This window comes from Bombina bombina, chromosome 1, assembly GCF_027579735.1.
Source record: "Bombina bombina isolate aBomBom1 chromosome 1, aBomBom1.pri, whole genome shotgun sequence".
In the NCBI taxonomy this organism is placed as follows: domain Eukaryota; kingdom Metazoa; phylum Chordata; class Amphibia; order Anura; family Bombinatoridae; genus Bombina; species Bombina bombina.
The window spans coordinates 753084399-753093374 of NC_069499.1; the positions used below are offsets into that span (position 1 = coordinate 753084399).

Sequence of the window (8976 nt, forward strand, 5' to 3'; positions counted from 1 at the left end):
TTTATAGCCATGTGATCACTGTAGTAATACTGATCACCTAGCGTGAATAAATGTGCATTTGAGTAGAGGCTCATGGGAGAACCTACGTGCACATCAAAGTTAAATACATATACCCAAAGGGCTTCTTTTAACAACAGAGTTTAGGAGAAAAACACACACACTTTTTGATAAACTTGTTTATTAAAATTAATTTAAAAAAAATACTTTTTACATATTTTGTTGCTGAGTTCTTGTATCATATATACATAAAATAGTATATTGTGAATCTTCTGGGTCTGCTGAAAAAATTATAATACACACACGTGTGTGTCTCACTGAAAAATGACTTACTGTGGGGCTTTAATGTGAGCTGCATCTAAGAACTCCAAAACCGCTCAGCACATGGGTGGAAATGGCTCAGCCACAACATTTTCTTTCACGATTCAGACAAAGCATGCAATTTTAAAAAACTTTCTAATTTAATTCTATTCTCTAATTTGCTTTGTTTACTTGTTATCCTTAGTTAAAAAGCAACCCTAGACAGGTTCAGGAGCAGCAATGCACTACTAGGAGCTTCTTGCTGATTGGTAGCTACACATATATGCTTCCTGCCATTGGCCAACCCAATGTGTTCAGCTAGCTCCCAGTAGTGCATTGCTGCTTCTTTAACAAAGAATACCATAAGAAAGGGGCAACTAGATGTGGAGTCATTGCTCAGTGTGCTTAGAGGAATATTGCTGCACCTCACTGACAAGGCTCAATGAAAGCCGTAACAATTGCCTAGGGTTGCCGTGTTCCTGGTATTTTCAGTGCTGGAACAACCTTAAAAGGGACAAGTCAAAATTAAACTTTCATGATTCAGATAGAACAGACAATGTTAAACAACTTTCTGATTTACTTCCATTATCAAAATGTGCAAAGACTTTCGTTATCAAAATGGGTAAAGTTTATTTTTTATTTTTACACTTTTTGAGCTGCCCATTTTTTGTTCAGATCCTGGGTTACACTTGCTTATTGGTTGGCTGAATGTAGTCAACAATAAGCAAGTGTTATCCAGGGTTCTGAACCTAAAATGGGCTGGCTCCTAAGCTTTACATTCCTACTTTTTTAAAATAAAGATAGCAAGAGATTGAAGAAAAATTAATAGGTGTAAATTAGAAACTTGCTTAAAATTGCATGCTCTATCTGAACCATGAAAGGAAAAATGTGGGTTCAGTATCCATTTAAAAGCAAAACACCTTAATAATAAACCTATAGGAGCTGGAGGTTATGGTTATATTGTGCATGTGTATGTTAAATGTATTATACTGTAAAATAGTATATTATGTATCTAAATTAAGTTCATGTTATAAAAAAATAAAAATAAAAATTGTTTAATGTTTGCTGTGTTCTTTTCTTTATAGGAAGATTTGTTGTACGAGATTAAAACATCTGATAGAAGACGGTAGCCGCGTCTTTTTTTCTTTTCGATTTACAATAGTGCGTTTTTTTTAATTTGCACTATGCAAGACATGCTTTTTAGGAATTGACTGCTTTTTTAACATTGGATTGTTGTAACCACTATATGATCCCACACTCTACTGCATAGGTCGACAAATCTGTTTAAAATGTAAGAATATTTAATTCCAATATCACAACAGCACAGTACCAGCATGTTCTATATTAAAAAATATGCTTGTTACAGCGTGGCTGCAATATTAGAACTAAACCCGTTACGTACTGTGTAAACTTACTTTGATACATTTCTAATATTGTGATCGCACTATACCAAATGTGTTCTAATTTTAACAACAAAAGCACACCAAAAGTTAAACACATTCTTTATATAACAAACTAAATACATAATATAGTATTTTACAGTATAATACATAATGTGCATATAATAAACTATATACACGCGTACAATATACCCACAACCCCAATATAGGTTTATTATTTGTGTCCTAAAGGTCATTCAATACGGTCTAAAAGGATCACTAAAAGGAAACTCCTCTTGGCCTTCAAACACTGATGTTAGCCATTTATAACATTTCACCTGCAGTCTCAATCATGCTGCAGAAACCTTTACAACACTAGCGCTATTGTGACAATCCTTACAACACTGGACCCTAAAGAAACAGTGGGGGTGTCAAACCTTTGCACACAAGGGTCCACAGTTCTTTTTTCACTTGGAAGAGAGGTGAAATATATAAAAGTGTTTGTATGTAGAAATAATCATATAACCAAAGTTTTAGCTACATATATCTCATTATTATGATTTGCACTATACCTATGTGTGTGACTGGTAAGTATACAGACCCAGACACATTACCATATATATTTGTATATCTTTCTACCAGTACATTTTCTGCATTAAGAGAACTATTACTATTCGGTCTAAGAAAGATTAAAAGTTTTTAAAAAAAAAAATAACCTTCCCTGGTTACACAATGTATTACTTTTGCAGCAAAGCAGGACCAAGTAAACACACTGGAAGGCTGCACTATGCCCCCCTCATGCCTTCTGGTTGAACAAGCCTGAGCTGAAAGAATGTTGATGTGACAAACTTGCTAATTGGATTTTTGTAGACACTGTATCTATACCAAGTCTGGCTTTCTCTGTATTAGTTGTATTTAGTTTTTATGCTTTACTTTAGCTACTAGGTAATATGCTGCAACTGTCAGTAACAAAACCAGGTAATTATCACAGGTTATTTACACAGTGGCTGACAATATTGAAACAAAACTTCTGTGGGGTCAGCAATACAATGTTACAGGAGCCAATTAATGATTATATACAGTATAAGGATGAATAGATCAAAATGTTAAAGGGACACTAAACCCTGAGAGACTTACTTTATCAGCTTGTTTACAAATGTCCCCAATTGACCTCAATAGAATAGATTAGATAAGGAGAACAGGCTTTTAAAGGATCACTTAATGCAGTAGAATTGCATAATTAACAAGGGAATAATAAAAAGCCAAGGCAATAAAACCCACTCTGAATTTCAAATAGTAGATTTTGTTTTCCTCCCATTTTGCTGGCCCCCTGTATCATGTGACAGACATCAGCCAATCGCATAGGTATACCCTGTGAGCTTGTGCACATGCCCAGTAGGATCTTGTTCCCCAGAAAGTGTGTATATAAAAAGATTGTGCAAAAATTAATAAAAGTAAATTGGAAAGTGTCTTAAAACTGCATGTTTTGTTTTGTTTTTTAATCAAAAGTTTTTGACTTGACTGTCCCTTTAAACCTAAGAGACCTAAGTTAAACCATAACTTTATAGAAACTAAAACTTTACACGTTACAACTACTATCATTACAAAAAATGTATTCAGCATTTTTTAAGAAATATGGCTTCTGATGTTTGTCTAGCTCTACTGTATCAATATCTTTAACTATTTAGACACAGAAACAAAAAATGATTGTGGTTGTCAGCAAATATCCAGTATGATCATACACCCTTTATTACTAGTGAAAATTTGCAAATACATCTTACAGGTAGAAATGACATTGGAAAGGTATGTCTCAGCTATTCTCCCAGAAAACGATACTCTACTAGCATAGAGACAGTAAGCTGCATTATAAACCATGACCTTTAACAAACTTACTCTAAATTGTATAGATACCCTACCAAAGAATGTTTTATAACAATAGGTTTTTGAATCTAAAGAAAGCCTATAAACTTCCTGCACAGCAGCTATTTTACTCAGATTAAACCGAAGTGCATTGTCTTCATTACCGAGTTTAGTTTGTGAGGGTCCATGTAGAGCACTGGTTTTAAACTGTCCTCAGACCTCCATAGAAGGCCAGATTTTGAGAATACCTAAACCAGAGAACAGGTGAAATAATCAGCCGATTAGTAAACAGTTATTTTACCTGCTCTCGTCCAAGGCAATCCTGAAAATCTGTCCTATTGGGGAGGCTTGAAGACAGGTTTTAAAGGGACAGTCTGGTCCAAAATAAACTTTCATGGTTCAGATAGAGAATGTAATTTTAAACAATTTTCCAATTTACTTTACACAACAATAAACATTCTGGTGTAGACTGTCCCTTTAAAACCAGTGATATAGAACCAGCTAATAGTGCAATCAGTAATGCACTACTGGGACCTAGTTGAATATATCAGTTGAGAAAACAACAAAACGCATGTGTGTAGCCACCAATCACCAGCTAGCACCCAGCAGTGTTGCCCCAGAGCCCTCCTACATACCCTTTCAACAAAGTATTCTAAAGGAATTAAGTATATTTGATAACAGAAGTAAACTGAAAAATCACTTAAAATTGTATAATCTCTCTCACAGGTTTACAAACCTGTCCTTAGACCTCCCTAGCAGGCCAGGCTTTTAGGATTACCTTGGGTAAGAGCAGTTTAATAATTATGTTTAGTAATCAGCTGATTATTTCAACTGTGCTCCAGTTCAGATATCCAGAAAATATGGAGTTTTAGGGAGGCCTGAGGACAGTTTTGAAAACCCATGTGGTCTATCCGAATCAAGAAACTTTATTTTGAACTTTCATGTCCCTTTTAGATTATTATAGGAAACTGCACGATGAACCGAGAAGTGCACAGGAAAATGACATTTTTTAAACTGGCAAATTTCTTGTACTCAAACACAAAGATAATAGAATTAACACAATCAGAATCTAAGTCAACTACAACTAAGTCAATAGAAACATTTTTCAATTAAAAGTTTGTTTTATAAAAAAGGTATAATCAGCAATGTGTAGTGAAAGGGAAAAGATTCTTGTATATGTTTTAATTTATTTTTCTTACCCATACTCACCTTACACTGTCCTCCCAGCTCTGCAGACATTTTTTTTTCCTTAAAAAAGCTGAGTGTTACAGCCAATCAGAATCTGCAATGCCCTCCCCCTTGTAAAGGACGACAACAGCCTCATGCTGCTTTAAATTAGTCTCTGAAGCAATGGGCCTCGCCATTCATGCAAAACCCATTGCCGCAGAGGCTTACTGAAGTGCGAGTGTGCGCATTCATTTTTCATTCTGATCAGCTGTAGCACTCTACTTCTTAAAGTGAAAGTCAATCCTTACAAACGCTACGATTGACTATTGAAACAAAGGGGACTTTCATTCATGACATATAAGATACTTCATGTAGAAAGCTCCTTTATTTGATTCAATCGATCGCCGTTTTTACCCGGTACAGAAGCCCACGGTTAAAAAAAAAAACAAAAAAAAAAACAAAAAAAAAAACGGCGACCGATTGAAACAAATAAAGGAGCTTTCTACATGAAGTATCTTATACGTCATGAATGAAAGTCCCCTTTATTTTGCATTTGTAAAACGCTAGGATTGGACTTTCACTTTAAATAAGGAAGAAATGTAGGGACATGATTTTATTAAAAAAATAAATGCATTAACAGCATAAGACAAGTGTTAAAAACAATGATAATAATGAATATGTAATTACTTTTCAATGGGCTGGTTGTGTGTCCCTTTTAAGGATCATGAAACCCAAATGTTTCCAATTTACTTCTATTATCAAATGTGTTTCATTCACTTGGTATCCTTTGTTGAAAGAGCAGCAATGCACTATTGGGAACTAGCTGAAAACATCAGGTGAGCCAATGACAAGAAGCATATATGTGCAGCCTCCAACAGCAGCTAGCTCCAAGTAGTACTTTGCTGCTCCTGAGCTTCACTATGTATATTTTCAAGAAATTATACCAAGAGACCAAAGAAAATAAAATTGTAAAATTGTGTAAAGTTGCCTGCTCATACTGTATCGTTAATATCTAATGTTAAAAAGGGGTAATACAACAAGGGAAGCAGTATTAACTAAAAAACGACCAACGTACATCGGCAGTCATTAAACAAGCCTTCCTATCAGGCTTGTTTATAGATCAGATCTTGCAGACGTCTGCAAGACCGTGCTATATCTGCCCGCCTCCGAAAGCGAGGCATACAATACTAGCACAGTTTTGCTGCTGTGCTAGGAAACCCTCTTTAAATGACCATGCAACGTAAGGCTGAATCGACTGTTAAGGGGTTAAAAGGCAGACATGAAAGTAAAAAATAAGCCATTATGAAAGGAGACAATTTAAAACAACTCTGGAATTGTTAAAAAAACATTAATGCAAACACTGCTATGTAGTGCTCAAGACACGTGCATGCTCCTTAGCAATACCTCAGTATACTGTGATGGAAAAGGCCAAGTTTAAACAAAAGAAAGCAAGAGGAGTAATTTGATAATAGAAGTATATTGGAAAATAATGTAAAATGGCATGGTCTAGTTTAATTTAGACTCTAATATCTTTATTACTGGACAACACATAAGATTTGTGTTCAATGAAACTCCTTGTCCTGTTATTGCTATTATCTGTTTTCATAAACATTCAAATATTAAAAAGGTGGCACACACACACACTAAACAATGAGCAAGTTGTGACCAACGCATTTATATGGGAGGAGCCAATCTGGGATTTATTTTGCAGACAACAAGGCTAGCCAAAATCATACTGCTAGTATATAAAGTACATTTTGAAAGATATGTACCAGAGTTAGCTTTGAGAAGACAGCAGGGTGCATTTCAATTTCTCTGAATTACAAAAATCCTCAATTTGCATGAAAACAAAATAAATTATATATATATATATATATATATATATATATATATATATATATATTAGTTATTTTATTACTCATAACTAAACATTTTATATAAATATCATAAGGTCCCTTTAATGTGTGTAGGGTAGGTCTCAAGGAAAGCAGGACATAATCTGTAGGACATATACAGTTATCTCACTTCTAAAAAAATATATATATTTCAAACCATTATATTCTCTCTCAGACACCCCAACATAAGGACTGTTTCAACCTTGGGGTCCTTAGACCAAGGCACAATACCATTGTCATATAACATCTCCTAAGGTGTCAACTCACTGCCACAACACGCTCCATACCTTCTAATACATTGGCAACAATCCATTAGTTTTTCCTGCAACCTATTGGTTTTGTCATGCAATTAGTTTGAATGTCACTTCCCAATCACCTGGTGCGATTTACAACTCTCTCTCACACCTTGCTATATGCGTCCCTGACCATATAAAATCTGCAAACCTGTTTATCAATTCAAATAAAGCACCATTCTAATTAACTCATGGAATACTTTGCACATCATAACATCACAACCCAGCTCCATTCATGGAAGAAACACACAAGTGAGAGCCATAATTAATACTTCAATTAACAGGATTCTCTTAAATCTTCGGCTCATTAAGACAGACTTCTGCCTTTCCGACATCCAATGGGTTAACTGTAGAGAGTCAACAGAGGCCTATAGACTAAGCTCAGGCCCAGACTGTGAGGTCGTACTGCGTTGTGAACAATGAAGCCTGTACCACTGACTCAATTAAACTAATCGCCCAGCAAGCATGTGTATGGCGGGCAGGGAGATTTAAAGATGGCGGAGGCTGCAGAGTGACAAAGGCAGTGTGTGCCGGGTTTCCTGGACGCGTTGTGGCGCACAGGCCCGGTTCACTGCCTGCCTGGGGGTTGGTCTGAATGCTTCGTTCAGTCTCGGCGATATCTATAAAAATGTCACCTTTAAAGCTACAAAAGGGGTACAAATCAGTGTCTGACATTTACCTGCTGTATCCGGGTCCCCCCGGTGTATCGGCTTCCACAGACAACGATTAAACGGTTGCGATAAGCTCCTCCCGCAGTCGCCGAAAGCCGCCACACCGCTGTCAACTTCTCACCAGAGGGCGCCCAAGAGCAGACACTCTGTCACTACATTCGGATGGAAAACCAAGGGTTTCGGAATACATCGGTAGTTTTCGCGTGGACTAGACAAATATCGCGAGACTCCAAAATGAGACCTGCGTACTGTCTCGGCTCTTTAGATTAGATAGCTTCAAATTAGATGCTTTTTAAAAAAAAATATATACATGATTTAGGTGATTTTTTAAAAATAAATAAAAAACGGACATACTCTGCTTAAATAACACAATTTTGGGCTTTACAAAAGAGAGAGCATTTTCTCACTACATTGAATTTAAGACATGCTTTTAGTTCTTTGTATACAATAATTTGGTTTAAATAATAACGTATCCTTTTCGTACTAAAAAAAAGTAAAGGGACATAAAACCCAATATTTTCCTTTCATGATTCAGATAGGACATACAATTTTAAACAACTTTCCAATTTCCTTCTTTTATAAAATTGTTTTCAGTTTTCTTGTTATCCTTTGTTGAAAATCAGAGGTGTAAGCTCAGGAGTGTGCATGTGTTTGCAGCAGTATATAACAGCAGTTTTGTAACAATGTTATACATTAGTAAGAGAACTAGATGGCAGCACTATTTCCTGTCATGTAGTGCTACAGACGTGCACACTGCCTATCAAGGTATCTCTTCAACAAATAACATGGGAACAAAGCAAATTTGATAATAGAAGTAAAACAAAAACTTTAAAAAAAAATGTATGTTCTGTCTGAATAACAAAATAAAATGTATGTGTTTCATATACCTTTAACTCTTCTAATCAGAACTTGGATACAGTCAGAAAGAATAACAGGATATTGGCTAAAGTGCATATACAGTAGAGCTTCAATGGACATAAAACCCAATTTGTTTTACTTTATCGATTCAGAGAAAGCATGCAATTGTATAATCATTCCAATCTATCTGTATCATCTAATTTATTTTGTACTTAAACTTTGTTGAGAGGCATATATAGAGAGACTCAGAGCTGCTGATTGGTGGCTGCACATTTATGCCTTGTGGCTGGCTCACCTACTAAGAGAAGGAAGCAAAATAGTTCATAGAAGTAAATTAGAAAGTTGTTTAAAATTGTATTCTCTAGGAGCTTCCGGAGGAGGAGCACAGGTGTGTGACCAGGTGCTGCACCTGCTCTGATCTCTCCTGCCTACAAGCTATTGGTGAGGACCATGCCTAAACCCTCTAGCTGAGGGCGGCTTGTATTGCTGATATGCATCGCTGCTGGAAGCTCCATAGTGCCTTACCATTGCACTATAGCTGTGCGAAGCAGCTCTG

At 36.0% G+C, this 8976-nt stretch overlaps 1 protein-coding gene across 1 annotated transcript in view; it reads right to left on the bottom strand.

Moving 5' to 3' along the window:
• The window catches only part of LOC128645947 (transcriptional regulator Kaiso-like), a 102550-nt gene extending 94850 nt beyond the window's left edge, over positions 1 to 7700 (bottom strand). The window contains exon 1 of the mRNA XM_053699294.1: positions 7571 to 7700. The gene's annotated coding sequence lies outside the window, so the exon portion shown is untranslated. The remainder of the gene's footprint in view (positions 1 to 7570) is intronic.
• Between the last annotated feature and the right edge of the window lie 1276 nt (positions 7701 to 8976).